This window comes from Cryptomeria japonica, chromosome 11 (assembly GCF_030272615.1).
Source record: "Cryptomeria japonica chromosome 11, Sugi_1.0, whole genome shotgun sequence".
Taxonomy (NCBI): Eukaryota; Viridiplantae; Streptophyta; class Pinopsida; order Cupressales; family Cupressaceae; genus Cryptomeria; species Cryptomeria japonica.
This window is the reverse complement of record NC_081415.1, coordinates 222,813,303-222,829,603: the sequence shown is the minus strand read 5'-3', so window position 1 is coordinate 222,829,603 and position 16,301 is coordinate 222,813,303. Positions and strand designations below refer to the sequence as shown.

Sequence of the window (16,301 nt, the reverse complement as noted above, 5' to 3'; positions counted from 1 at the left end):
CAAACACAAAATGTTAAGTTTGATTCTATGTCTTCCCAAGGTCTGATCCTCAAATGATCTTGTCTTTGATGTTTTTATAGGTCTTATGTGTATGAAAATTTGCACAAGTTTTCCTAGATTTCCTTCAAAGAGTGAGTAAAAAATATTTCCGGGTAGAGCTCAAGCCTTCTTAAACACAATCACTCCCCCTTGAGGTAAATTTTGATCAATAATTGATCAAGCTTTGCTACAAAAAATCGCTGCCTTTAGCGTATTTCGTTCTACTTTTAGGTCTTAATCAGGATTGCTTTGCTTAACTTGTGCTTGATTGGGATGAAACACCCTCTCTTATAGGTGTGGTTGTATGGAGTTGTGTCCCTTCATTCCCTAGCCGACTTGCTTAGGGAACTAAAACTTTTCACTTTCCTTTTAAGAACTTATTTTGCCACCTTCTTGACTGAATTGACAAATCATTTTACTTCTTTAGCATTTCATCTTCACCTTGGCGCCTTCTTGTGCTAGATTGCACAAGGTGGTGGCTTTTCATGCTTGGTTTGCACAAACATTTCAGATTTTTCTCTTATTCACACAAGGTGACTAAGTTGATTGTCTTTTGTTCTTTCATTTGCACAAATTAAATTCACTTGGTGGCATTTCCCTTTCATTTGTACAAACATTATCTTGGTGTGGCGGCATTTCAACCTTCATATGCACAACTTCAAGTTGGCTGACATTTACTTAATCATTTGAACAATATGAACTTGCCTTAGGCGGCATTTCAACCTTAAATTGCACAAAATGAATTCCTTGGTCGACATTTTCCTCTTCATTTGCACAACTTAATACTTGGGTGGAATTTTTCCTTTCATTTGCACAATGTTTTCTTGCCCAATTGTACATGTAAGTGGCTAGGGCAGAAATTTGACCTTCATTTGTACAAATTAGACTTGTGCTAGGCCTTTTCCTTAGACAAATTGATCATTAAGATGATCATTTTGATGCTAATTTCCCTCAAACCATCTCTAGCCTAGGCCCAATTTCACCTCTCATTTGCACAAATTTGCTCCTGGTAAGCAAGCTAGTATCATGACCACAACTTAAGAAAAAATTTGACTTGTTCAATTTTCATTTTCGCACCCCAATTCATCAACCCTGATCACTTATCTAACATTGCCCTAGGTTAGGTTATCTCATGGTTCTTGCCTCTCTAGCATGGACGCATTTCTGGAGTCCATTCTCACAAACACCGCTTGATGAGCAAGCCAGTGCCAAGACCATGCCTTGAGCAAAATTTTGCCTTATTCAAATTTTCACCTCTGAAAATAGCCTAATGTTTCCACACTTCATCATTTGGATATTTAATATCATAGAAAACAATCTTGACATCTATTCCTCAACCTAACCTTCACCATGCCAAAACCCTAGGACCTATCCACTCCTTCAAAGGAGACCTTGGTGACTAACAGATTCCAACCTCTTCACAAGCAAAGGCTAACGGCTAAGAGACTATCACTAAGCCAAGACCACAACACCAAAGCCTTGAAGCAGCAAGCAAGAAGTGGGGGTCCCCATTTGCAATGGGGCGATGTGTGAAAACATCACAACACCATCCTACATCATCAATTAGTTCTCAGTCTACCAATAGAGAAGGAGGTGGTTATGAAAACCCTCCAAATAAAAGAAACCCAAAAGATTATATAAAGACAACTAAAAGGGTAAGACAAAGAAGAAGAAGGAAAAAGAAACATTGGAAGGCATTCAAGAAGAATCAAAAGGAGATGTTATCAATATTTCTTCCTCTCCATCCAAAGCAAGCACCATTTCATCCTCTTCAGCTCACTCATCACCAACCTCTTCACCACCACATTCACTGCAGATTCCCTTATTCATTCCAATTCTTCACCCCTATCTTTGCTTGATGTTTCATCATTTAATAAAGTTGCACCTTCATTTACTACATCTCTGCTCTTGAGGCCATTGTGGTTCTCCCCTGATAATATTGGAACCTTCACTAGTGCTCCATCCAATACATCATCCTCTTGGTTACAAAAAACCCTCTTGAAAAGGAGGAAAGTAGCTTAGTTGAACATTCCCCAGTTCGATGATGTGGCTGATTTGCTTCAAAGGTTAACCCGACCTAAGAAATCCAAAACAATTTCTGGGTTGATGAAAGATTAAACTTCAAGACGTGTATGCAGAAGTTTCCCATCCATCTACAAAGAAATATATTGGTGAGGTCACTGAAAATGATTTCAACATTGCAAGGATAAACCTAGGCCCTTTCTCACTTGCTGGGGTATACGAAATTTTCAAGTGTGTTTCTGTCAAGCTGGTTGAGAGAACACAAATGGATAAGCACTCCAAGGATGAACTCAAGCAACAAGTGAGAACCTTAACTTCTTGTCTCAAATTCATGGTTGGCACCTCATCCCAGCCATTGGATAAGATTGATGCCTCTTTCGATCCCATCTTTGGAAGTGGGAAAGAAGTAATTGAGAAGATACGTAAGTATCAACCTTATGGCAAGATAGCTAAAGATTGGGTAGATGAAATTATAACCAAGGGGTCAAAGTTTATTGAGGGAGAAAATAATTTATCAATGATATTGATTCTATAGAAAAGGAGTATGATGAGGAGATCAAATATCCAAATAGGAAAAAACAATTTGGATAAGGTTGGACAAGATCCTTAAGGAGATGATGAGTATGAGCAATGACAAGCTCATTGTAGAGAAAATTTTCTCATTTGTTTAAGAGAACAAATGTCTCCTTAGACAAAAATTATAGAACGGAAGATGGTAATCATCAAGAAAAATATCTAGGAGCAAACTAAATTGCTAAAGGTGTGTGATCAAATAAAGAAGGATATTCAAATCGATTTCTTATCCGTCAACTCTGACATTTGAATGAAGGATGATTCTTAGATCATCAACACATAGTCTATAAAGGAAAACTTGAAGGAAATGATTGAAAAGATCTTCCATAAGCAAACATTCAATGTGGAAGCAATGAAGAGATTGAGCAATATTGACATTGCTCTGAAACCTTGTGTCGATCACCTCATGACACTCCAAAGCAAGTCAAATACATTTGGAACAGTCGAGCAATTTGGAAACTCAGGACCAGCAATGTGATCATCCCAAGGCAAAATAAACTTGCTCTCACCATCAAGGCATTTCATGCTTACAAGAATTGAATTTCTACTCAAATGCCAAAAACTCCAGTAAAGGGAAAAGGAGATGCAAATGGAGATATTGTTTCTCAGCATAATTTTTAATGTGTTTTATTAGTTTTATTTCAAAACAGTTATCTAAAGCCTTCAAGTTTCCAAAATCTTAAAGAAACTTTTGATCTTTACTTGACAGTAAATTAAAAGAATTGGTTACATTATAAGCTATTTTTATGCAATTGATGGAAATGGTAGGAATCATTTGGTGATGGTTTAATTTTACTAAAGAATAGTGGGAAGATAGAAGATTTTCTATATGAAAGACTGTAAGTCGATGAGCTTTACAATTTCTAAGCATTGGATATAAAGGAATATATTTGGAGTCTGTGTGTTGGCAATTGATTCTGAGTTATTGTTCCTATGATGTGGTGTAATAGCGACTATTTTTAGTGTTTAAATATTCTGTATTAAATTATGTTTTGAATTATTTTTGAAGTAAACAGAACTTGTTTTGTTTGGAAGGTGATTTGTGGGCTTGAGAAAATGACATTATCTTAAAAACAATTCTTTTCTATAAGATATATATATGCATCTATGGTTTTAAAAGAAAAAACCTAAGTTTGTTTCTGTTTGATGAAATTGTATGTAGTGTTTCGTATCAAAGAGTTATTTGCTTTCTTCATTTTCACCTTTCCCACTTTCTAGTTAGAAACAACCTCATAAACTTAAAACTCATCATCAAAAGGAGCTATACTTCTAAAATTCAAAGGAAAGTTGTTCAAATAAGTTGATAACTTCTCCAACTGTTAGTTATATTTGCCATTACAAATTGGGCATTTCAAGGTCATTGTAATATAAAATCAGTGGCAACAAATTTGTTAACCAACAATTATGAAGGGATGATATTGTGAAGGACTCTACTAAAAGTGAATATAAAGATGACGAATCCAAGTACATGTCATTTTGGAACATCATTGACACGAGGTTCCATAGAGAATATTGCATGTTATCATGTACCACCTAAACCCATCTTTCACTTATGATGATCATTTTCAATCAATTCAAAGGTTCAAGGTCAAGGATTGTCTCTTTTAATTTATAGATTTTGCATAGATAAATTAATAATGCTGTGTGAAATCAAATAATTGAACTAATGTAATTGTAGAAGGGGGCAATTGATTGAGATAAGGAATTCAATATTGTTAGGTTCTACTTATTTTACTGAATTAATGATTCTATATTATGTATTATGATTTATTTTCAATTTTGTCTTTATTATTTGAATTTTGAATTTGATAGCTTCTCATACTTCTTATAACATATTATGTTTGGTGCATATTGGGATGATTGTGGCACTCAAATAAATCTTCATTGGGTGAACATTTGAATTCTGACCTTGGAGTGCTTCCACTTATGAGCACCTTTGAAATATGCTAAAACACATACACAGCAAGAAATACAACCTGTTACAATAAAAACATGGAATGATCTTGTTTTTGTGCACCACAACCTTCATCTCCATATAAAGAACTGAAAGTCTAAATTCATTTTTTTACTTTTTAGTGACTCCGATAGTTTTGATTTTTGTGCATTTGAATTTTATTTTCAATTTCTATCTAGATTTTAATGCAAACCTAAGGCAAATGAGCCTGAGAAAAACCCCTCCTATTCATGGGCCATCTATCTAGCACACGCTCCCATTCATTCATTCATTGGCTTGTGGAGTGCTTGAATGGAACTACTGCTTGAACTTGATCCAAGTCATTAATCCATAGATAAGAGTGCTTCTTGAAGCTCCACCACCTTTCTTCCAATTGTTAGCTCGGGGAAAAAAGACCAAGTGGTGCCATAAGCCCCCTTGATTCCGAGCCCCTCTTTCCCACTAGGCTATGTCAATGATGATCATGTGATTTGCCTCACTAGTATTGTTCCCAACTCAATTTAGATCTCTAAGAGGGAGAAAGCCTATGTTTTTGGAGGATTTTGCATCATTTGGGCGAGGAAATGATGTAAGTGAAGGGTCAAGATGCGGGAGCTTAATTTTCATATAACCAAGGCTAACAACATTATTTGAATTTGAATATACTTTGTGTAACTTGTACTTAATAGTTTTTTAGTGTTATCGTCACTCTAGCTTCTAGAGAATGCAGATATTTGATAGACTTTGGGAACTCTTTATAAAATTTGCAAATTGGTATTTTATGGAATTGAACCATTCATTGGCATGTTAATAATAAATTTTCTCATTTTACTGTCCTTACATGTTCTATATTTGTTTTAATGTCTATGAAGTTATGAACTATATTCAGTATGAAATAACAAGATCTAATTTAAAGACTCAGTTTTCACAATCCATGGTATTAGTCATAAGGCTTTGTGAAAAACTTACAAAATGTATATTAAAAACATCAACATCTCAGACCACAATGTTGAGGGTCTGAAATGTCAGTGAGATGGGGATCCAAATTGTTGTGGTTTAGAAAATCAATTCTTTTTCTGGGCATCCTTCTACTAATATCTATCTTTTGTAACAAAAGCTTTATTTTGAAAATTGCCAAAAAAATTCCAAGTACTCGTAAAACTTATTTTTATTCTAATCGTTAGTTTATGTGGTTATAAGGGAAGTAAAGGAATTTTTAATGTATATTTGAGAGCAAGTGTTGAGGCTGTTTGATAAGATATTGGAAACAGATGCATGGACAAGCTTACTGTTAGAAATAGAATAACTTTTAGTTCAAATAAGAGTTTAGCTTACTGTTGGAAGGATTCACTTTTTTTAACAATCAAGTGTTAATGTATTTTCATTTTCTCTTCATTGTGTCGTATTTGCTTTACATTCCAAGGCAAACAGTATTTTATGCTTGATACCATCCTTCCAAGTGCATTAAAAATCATCAAGTTTAAGTGCTTACTAATTTAGTTAGTACTTACAAGTTTACCAATCAAAGGAAATTCAAAGATTTTCTAGTCTGTTGTAGTGGTCTTGTTTTTTCAAGAGATGAGAAGTTTTACGTTCTAATATGTTTTCTCTTTGGCCACGTATTTGGTTTGATTGAATTGTGATATCTGCTCTGCATTTTGTCTTTTGGGCCTTTGATCATATGTCCTCCAAGGAATGGTTTAAAATCTGATATTATCGTCTTTTACTTACCACAGTACTTTAGCTCTCATTAATAGTAATTTTCTTACTGTTAGTAGTAAATCCTACTTTGAAAACTAATACCTCCAACTGGTAGTTGTAAGGTTCTATTTACCTCCTGAATTCAGTTGGCTGTACTTAAAATAAAACAAAATGAAAAACTTACAGAGTGGAGCTCCTCTATTGCAAGGAAAAGTCCGTTGGAGGCAAACCAGTCTGCTTGAGGCAAGTCTGCAGTCAATAACATTTCCATTGACTTGAATGCATGGTGCTGCTTCATGCTAGTTTAAAGGAACAGTTTATACCTAGGAATATACTAGACAGATGCAGGCTTAAGCTTTAACTGCAACTGTTTTTGGATTCATATACAACATAATATATCAGATTAAAGAAGAACAAAGTAGCAATTTTCCTTTTATGGGTAGAATGTGAACTAGTGTGATTGTAATGTTTGCTCAATATTTCCTTCATCTTTGTTCTTTAATAAAAAATGACTAAAAAGAGGATATGCTTACCCATCATTTGTCTCATTTATGTCCAAGTAATTTCCAACCAGATTTCTGCACATGTAGAAAATTAAATTTCATATGTTCTACGATGAAACTGATAGAAAGAATACTGTTGAATATAGTTCCCAACAACAGATACATTTACTCAGCAAAATAAGCTGCATATATTAAACAAAGATGATAGTAAAGAACCATATAATTAGAGGAGAAAAGGCAGAATAGTAGAGTTTTATTAAATCCATTTTTGAAGATCTTTAAAAGTCCAATGATGACTTGGCTTCAATAGAGCTATTCACTCCCTCTTGACTTACGCTTTCAAAGTTGTGCCATTGAACCAAGTTGGAAGAGTTCCATTGAATTGATTGTAAGATAGATCTCTGTGACATAGAACATCAAAATCAAATTAAGTCAAAATTATAGGTAAAATTCAAAACTTAGATTCACAAAATGAAGGAACTCAGATGGTTTGTGATTTCTGCTCACACAAGCCCAATTTTGTTATAAATAGAGAAAATTCTCAGGTACATTGATATTAACTCAATGATCTAATTTCAAAACATAAAAATTAACAATTACCGATAGGAATAGAACAAAGCAGCAGATACATCTTCTATGAAAGCATAAAATATGAAAGAAAAGGTGTTTGACTGATTAATATATTGAAAATGTGAGGAAGAGCTCCTGATGCAAGATATGATGCTTTCAATAAAGGAAACAATTGCTATCAGAGGACTTAAATAGATTCGCACCAATACTAGTGAGTAACCTTAACGTTACATAATAAAAAAAATTTATACATCATATGCTAGTTATATATTCTAAGAATAATCTATGATAGTTTTCATACAAAGACATGTTACTTATATTGGAAGTTTTATATAACTTTAAAATAATTTATGGTGATTTTCACCAAAAATCACGTTGCTTCCATTGGAGGTTTATATGTTTGATTTGAAATTTAAATATGCATAGTACAGCCTAATTAGCTTGAGCATGGAGAATTTTCCATAAATAGAAATGGTGACATTTGACAAATAAATATGTTATTAAATGAGTCAATGGTGAAGGCTTTTACAAGCTCTAGATCACACCTAAAACAATTCTATAAAAGTGTCAATGTCTTATTAACAAGGAAATCGTTCCTAGTCCTTTTATTTTGTGGGTTTTAGTGTGTGTTTTGTCTCAATTTGTGAGTATTTATGATAGTGTGGGTGCTAATGTGTGTGAGAGAAGATGTCTTCAAGAAGGAAGATTGGAATGATCTTGAGAAAGATCATAAGATTTTTACTTATGGAGTAGAGAGAAAGGGTTTTAGAAGAAAGAAGTTGGAAAAGGATGGAAAGCCGGTGAGGAGAAATAGTTGGCAATGTTGGATGTTTTGAAGAAATAGAGAAAAAATTAGTAAGTGAAGAAAAGAAGAAAAGGAGATGGAGATGACGAAGCCCGTGATTTATCTGATATTGTTGCTTTTGCAGGTAGTGAGAAAGATGAAGTAGAGTGTCATATAGGTGGCATAGGAGAAAATGAAGAGAGAGGCTGTACCAAAGGAGAAGGATGTAGTAGCATCAATGGTTTGTCATGTAGAGAACATAGAGATGAAGTTGATGCAAATAGCTATTGGTGAGAAAGGAGTGGATGTAAATGCATAATATGTGGAGTACGTTGATGAGGTGCTGAGAGAAGAGTGTTGGTTGAAAATTTTGTACACTTGGGGAAATATACAAAATTGTGGCTTCAACCACAGCACACGAGTAAAAACTCTCCTAATTAAGGGAAGGCTCCCCCTATCTAACTAAAACTAAAATAAAAATAGGATGGGACAGTACTCTTCCTTCTTTCTTCAAGAAAGAAAATATTCTTTTCTCTTCACAGAAAAGGATAGCAATTGAATATGAACAGCAGTAACCACTTTCAAGTAAAATGAGAGAAAGGAAATGAAGTTTCCTGAAAGCGCAAAGACTTCCGTCACTTCCTTCGGGATGGGACAACAATATCAAGCTCAAAGATTTGACTATTAGAAGTCCTATCTACCCTTTGCTATACTAAATTTTACAATGAATAAAAGACAACAGCTCAAAGATTGGAATAATTTATTCTTTCAACACAAAGACAAGAACTAATGCAAGCTCAAAGACTTGCTGCTATTTCTTATCAAACAGTAATTTTTCCTCAAGAATAGACGCAAGCTCAAAGACTTGCTGCTCCTTCTAGAGATTTTCCTATTTTAATTAATCTTCTCTACTTGCAGCTCAAAGACTTCAAATCAGATTAGACTAAGCTCCTTTAGAAACACTTTGCATGGAAGAAATAAAAAGATTCAAACCCAAACATGTAGCTCAAAGACTCAAAACTTGAGTAATCCTTCTTTATTATTCTTCAAAACCTTCAATTCACATACATAAGCTCAAAGACTTCTTGCTGTAAATTTGGCAGAGTTTTTGCTTGCTTTCCAAAAGATAAATATTACAATAGACCTCTCAAGTATTTATAGAAGAGGAGCCTTGAGAAAAAGGTGGCAGGATCCTAACTAACTTGAGAGATTCTCTCAACCACCAAGACTCATTCAATAAATAACTGAGACTCCATTTACTAACTAAGAGTTATTCCAACTACAGTCCTAATCGGACACAACTTGTAGTTGCCTTACATGTAATTACAAAAGTGCAAGTAATGTGTAACTTGCTTTTTACAAAAAATACTTTTACATGTAACTTGTCAAAACAAAATTACAAATGCATAATTAAAACTATTCCATGTGTCTAAAGACACGACTCTAACTGCATCATCGTTTGTCTGTGATGATCTTCATGTTGCTTCAGGATGCTAGAAGTTGAAGTATTCTGGATTGGTAAAGACATCTTGAACCGGAACGGGAACTTGCATCCTTATCTTCTTGCTTGGGGTAGTACTAGTTTTTCAAGAGGGAAAGGGCGGCCTTCCTCTTTGTTGGTTGAAAATTTTGTACACTTGGGGACATATACAAAATTGTGGTTTCAACCACAGCACACGAGTAAAAACTCTCCTAATTAAGGTAAGGCTCCCCCTATCTAACTAAAACTGAAATAAAAACAGGATGGTACAACAGTCTTCCTTCTTTCTTTAAGAAAGACAATATCCTTTTCTCTTCACAGAAAAGGATAGCGATTGAATATGAACAGTAATAACCACATTTAAGTAAAATGAGAGAAAGGAAATGAAGTTTCCTGAAAGCGAAAAGACTTCCGTCACTTCCTTCGGGACGGGACAACAATATCAAGCTCAAAGACTTGATTATTGGAAGTCCTATCTACCCTTTGCTATACTAAATTTTACAATGAATAAAAGACGACAGCACAAAGACTGGAATAATTTATTCTTTTAACACAAAGACAAGAACTAATGCAAGCTCAAAGACTTGCTGCTATTTCTTATCAAACAATAATTTTTTCTCAAGAACAGACGCAAGCTCAAAGACTTGCTGCTCCTTCTAGAGATTTCCTATTTTAATTAATCTTCTCTACTTGCAGCTCAAAGACTTCAAATCAAATTGGACTAAGCTCCTTTAGAAACACTTTGCATAGAATAAATAAAAAGAATGAAACTCAAACTTGTAGCTCAAAGACTCAAAACTTGAGTAATCTTTCTTTATTATTCTTCAAAACCTTCAATTCACATACATAAGCTCAAAGACTTTTGCTGTAAATTTGGCAGAGTTTTTGCTTGCTTTCCCAAAAGATAAAGATTACAAAGGACCCTCTCTTCTATTTATAGGAGAGGAGCCTTGAGAAAACGGTGGGAGGATCCTAACTAACTTGAGAAATTCCCTCAACCACCAAGACCTATTCAACAACTAATTATGACTTCATTAACTAACTAAGACTTATTCCAACTACAGTCCTAATCGGACACAACCTATAGTTGCCTTACCAGTAATTACAAAAATGCAAGTGATGACAACTTGCAATTACAAAAATGCAAGTGATGACAACTTGCCGAAAGGGAAACTACAATTTTAAAATTTTACAACAAGTGTTAAAAACACTTAAGTTGCAACTCTTGAAGATACGAACAATTCGAACTTTTGAATAACTTTTTGCAATTCATCAGGATCTGGTTCATGAGTGTTCATAGCCACCACCCTTGTTTTTATGATGACATCATGGCATTGGCATAGCGTGGAATTGTCTTTTTCCAATGCTGACTGGATTTCCTGCAACTCAGTTTGATACTTAATCAATATTTGAATGGAAGCGACTGAGAATTGCTCACTTCTCCATTCATTAAGTTGCAACTCTTGAAGATACGAACAATTCGAACTTCTAAATAACTTTCTGCAATTCATCAGGATCTGGTTCATGAGTGTTCATAGCCACCACCCTTGTTTTTATGATGACATCATGGCATTGGCATAGCATGGAATTGTCTTTTTCCAATGCTGACTGGATTTCCTGCAACTCAGTTTGATACTTAATCAATATTTGAATGGAAGCGACTGAGAATTGCTCACTTCTCCATTCATCATGAATCTTGAGTTGCAGTTCTGCAAGAACTTCTTCCTTGGGCAGCAGCTCATCATTCTGATTTAAAATGTCGCAAGATGCCTTTTTGCAATGGGAGGTTACATCTTGAAAGACTGCTTCATGCAACTTTAAGGTTTCATCAATTTCTTCAATGAGTGATTTGAGAACAAGAGATTTGTTCTCCAGAAGTTCCTCATATTCAATGTACGTGACTCTGGAAGGAATTACGTCATGCACCTGAAGAACGCCAACTGATGTTGAGGCATCTTTCGCCAGGAAACTAAATTTCCCTCAACCTTCTCCAAATTTAGTTTGAAAGCACCCAAGATTTGATTCAACTTATCTTCAATGATCTCCAATTTAACCATCGTTTCAAATACCTGTCTTATGACTTGTGAACATAAGTCATGCAGTTGATCAACCCAGGTGTCTAAGGCTTGAACCTTTTGGCCAGCTCTCTCGATACCTTGGATTGGTTTGCTGACCCTGGAAGAAATAGGTACTTGGCCTTCTCCACTTGAAGGTTGAGTAATACTTTGGATGGCTGCCATGAGTCTTTGATTCTCTACTTCCAGTTGATCTTTCTTGGTCAAAACCTCATCATACCGTTGTACCAATGTAGCCACTGTTTGTTGAGCGTCGTGCTTGACAACCTCATGAGTCTGCTTACCTGGTTGAACTTTGGTGATCCGATAATCAGCTGCTTGCATTTCTTCAATTGGTTTATCTGATATTGGTTCAGCAATCTCTGCCACTCTCATCCGGTTTTCATCAACGATCACCCTTGAAACTGTCTTTGCCCTCTTAACAGCTTTAGGTTTTGATTGTTTCAACTGTTGGTAGTCGAAGGGATCAGGTGAGATCACCTGCTTCTTCCTCTTTGCAGTGAAGGAACTGAGCCTTGGAGGTAAAGCCATTAACTCTGATTCTGGGATAGAGGGAGAAGCAGTTTCTGTTTGAATAACAGTGGTGACCTTGGGAGAAGTGTCCGTCTAGATAGCCACCATAGTATGTTGAGTGACGACAGGATGTGATGAAGATGTCATGAACTCATCAAAACAGGTCATAGAAGTATCAATATCAGACATAGGTACATATGAAGGATCTTCCGAAAAGATATTCAACAAATTTTCTTGAGGATGGCCTTGAGATGGTTCTGCTGTTGAAAGTGGAAGGATGTTCTACGGAGATTCTGAAACTGAAGGGGCAGATTGAGAGCTCACATCTATCACAAGAGGAAACATGGGTACCTCAGTAGGAAGTGAAGAAAGAGAATTATGTGGAGACTCTATAGAAAGTGACTGAGGAGCATTATCAGATTGAGTTTCTTCCTCTAAAGCTTCAGGATCAATCACATGAATTTCCAACTGTGGCTTCTCCTTGCCTTGAATTGTTATTTCCTGAGGAGGAAGCACCATTGCACGGCTGACTCACAATTTAATCCTTGTACTAGAAGAGGATGCACCTTCTTTGTTGTCTAGTTGAATTTCAGACTTCCGGTCAAGAGGACCTGTAGAATCATCTTCTTTCCCAACCTTAATCCTAATGAGCTTGACACCATTATTCTTAAGCCAGATATTGGTATTGGCAAGAACTGACTGAAATCTATCCAAGATAGAAGTGCCTTCCTTGTGGGACCAGTGGATAGAAGGAAGCGGAGCCTCATCAACATTCTGATTGACAAACTCAGGATCAAGAACGTTACCATCATCAATCATGCCTTGTGGCACATTCACGAGGTTTAGATCCACAATCTGTTTTGCAGTGAGTCGGCAGTAATCCATCTTGCGAATCTCCTTTTCGGTACCGAGATCAGCCTAGATATCTTCTATCCAGTGTACATGGATGAAGGTCTTCTTGATCTTCTCCTTCATGCCTCGGTAATCGAAATCAACTCTAGGTTTGAATCTTTTGAGTCTAATTTCCTGCAATTCAGTCTCCATAGCCTTGGCCTTGATTGAAGTCATTAGAGAATTTTGACCAATCTTCAATGGGTTGTTGGAAGAAATACCCATGCCAACCTTGTGCTTAGCTGACTGTTGTGTATGCACAGCCATGATCTGCCTTCCCAATTCCATGAGAATAATCTTATCTGTTGGGTACCGTGGGAGCATGTAAGGTTGCCCGCCATAGCATCCAACTCTCATGTAGGTAAAAGTTGGAAATTGGAGAAACAAACAACCATATTCTTTCACGTTTTCCCATGCTTCATCTGAGACTCTTTTGTTCTTCAGGTTCCTGTCAAATTGACACAAATAATGACCAAAGAAAGCATCCTGAACCCTTCTGAAATGAGACCTAGTTGATCATAGAGGCAACTGATCATAGTATTCCCAAACCGGTACAAGCATGCGGTCACCCTTGGTGGAAAGACCTGGGAAATGTCTAAGTGATGCAGCAATATACACGAGATATGAATTCATGTACAAATCTCCTCAACTGATGATGGAAGACCTTATTCATCGTAGACTGAAAAGTAGCTGGTGCATTGGTCAACCCAAATGGCATGACCACAAACTCAAAGTGTCCACAATGACATCTAAATGTCGTCTTCTCCACATCCTGCTCTCTAACTTTGATCTGATGATATCTTGATCTCAAATCTATCTTGCTGAAGTAGCATGCCCCATGAAGCTCATCTATCAGCTCATCAATCTGTGGGATAGGGTATCTATTCTTAATAGTCCTCTTGTTCAACACCCGATAATCAATGCCCATACGTAACGAGCCATCCTTCTTCTTCACCAACACTACTGAAGAAGCAAAAGGAGACTTGCTCGGTCTAATATGCCCCATCTCAAGCAGCTCCTTGATGGTTTTCTCAATCTCATCCTTGAGTCTCTTAGGATGCCTGTATGGTGTGATCATCATGGGTTTAGCACCCTCCTCTAACTCAATGATGTGCTCTATTCCCCTGTCAGGTGGTGCACCAGTTGGAATATCACTGAACACCCTATCATACCATTCTCTCAATCTCTGAATGTCAGGGTGATACTCTGCCTTCTGATGCTCCTCCTGTGTAGGCATGAGAGTACACATGGCTGCCCATCCAATCCCATCGTGTCTAACCAACCTCTCCATGCGCCTGAAAGAAATAGTTCTAACATCACTATTTCTGATAGCCCTCAATACATGCTGTCTCCCATCAACCTCAAACTTAATCTCCATGTCTCTGAGTCTGAGAGTGACCTCACCCAATGAATGTAGCCAAGTCATCCCCAATACAATGTCTAGGTCACCCATGTTAACTACATGGTAATCCGCTTTGAACTCATAATTGTTCAAGCATAGAGGCATGTTTCTAATCATCCTGTTACACTTAAGAGTGTAACCATCAGCAACCTATACTCGGAGACCCTCAAACTCCTCTGTCTCAATGCCACGGTGCTCAACCAATCGTGCATCAATGAAATTGTGCGTAGCACCTGTGTCAACTAGGGTAATCACCTTCTGTCCTGCTAGAACTCCACGCAATCTAAAGGACCCCTCCTGCTGAATACTGGACAAGCGTGCCTGCTGCAAATGTAACTCCGGCTCATCCTTAGGCTCTATAGCCTCTGCCTCTACCTCCGGCTCTGTGTCACTGTGCTCATCCTCATGTACTGCGCTATCTGAATCTAAGTCCTCATAGTATGCCCACATAACTCTATTGGCCTTCCCCTTAGGCTTCAACGGACAGTCATGATCCCTGTCATAAGGACCTTTGCAATAGAAGCATAGCTTCTTCCTACGTAGGTCATTAAGTGCCTCAGTATCCAAGGGTGTGGTGGATTTGCCCTTGGTATCAACCTTCCTCCCCTTCTCCTTATCAAACTTATTATCTCTGAAAGAAGTAGAACTCCTAGGGGTGAATTTGCTAGAAGGTGCTGTAAGCTCCATACTGCGAGCTTTCCTCATGGCCTCCTGTAATGTCGATGGTTCAAATGCCTTGATGCAACCCTTGAGGGGTTCAGACAATCCCTTAGTGAATAGTATGACCAACCGTCTTTCTGATACATCCTGTACCATAACTGACAACTGTTGAAACTCACTGATATACATCTCCAAGCTGCCTATCTATCTCAACTGTGCAAGATCACGAAAGAATATCTCAGGATCCTTCCTATCAAAATGCTCCACCAATCTGTCTACAAAATCCTGGTATGAAGTCACCTGGTTGTGCTGTAAAGTAACCATACCATGTGACCACCAGTCATGAGCTGCACCCTCCAAATGCAAGGTGGCATATTTGATGGCATCTATCTCCGACATGGGCCTCAATGCTAAGAAGGTATCCAACTTATATATCCATGCCTGTGCTGTCATTCGTCCACTACCATCAAAGGAAGGTAAAGTGAGCTTGCTAGCAGCTCGCTGCAACTCACTGTCATGGCCTCTAGGTCTCCTGTTCTGCTGAGTACTCCTCATGTGCTCTCTCCTCTGATTCAGGTAATGATCAAAATTAAGTAACTCACGTACATGTGGTAGTAATGCCTGCCACTCTGCAGTAGCAGCTCTAAGATCATCCTAAAACTCATCTTGTACATCGCCCTCTCCTGCCTCCTGAGCCTCCTCTCTAAGGAAAGTAGGACGAGTAGGTCTATCCGCTGTCCAAGACCTGTGCCTAGGAGCACCCTGTGAACCTGCTACACTCCTATTGTCATGATCAGGTGTAACTCTACCCTGCTCCTGAACTCTGGGCTGAACCACTCTCTCCATCATAGTGGTCAAAGCACGCAATGACTGGACTATCTCCTGCTGTCCAGTAGCCATGGTTCTGAAAAAGTCCCTAGACTCATCATCCTCATTCCTGGGAACTCTAGGTGGACTCTGTGACTGTCTCTCACCCATGGTAAGAATGTTTCTGTACTCCTGTTCACCCTCTAGTGCTGCTCTTCTGCGTGTGTAGTACCTGTGATGCCCCAATGCTGATGGATGCATAAATGTTTCTTACCCAACAGGATGGCAAGAACCTGGCTCTGATACCACTGTAATGACCCTTACTATAAAGGCCACTAATAAACCCCA

At 37.4% G+C, this 16,301-nt stretch overlaps 1 pseudogene; it reads right to left on the bottom strand.

The window, feature by feature from the left end:
- The window catches only part of LOC131053392 (probable LRR receptor-like serine/threonine-protein kinase At1g56130), a 279,171-nt pseudogene that overhangs the window by 14,216 nt on the left and 248,654 nt on the right, over positions 1 to 16,301 (bottom strand).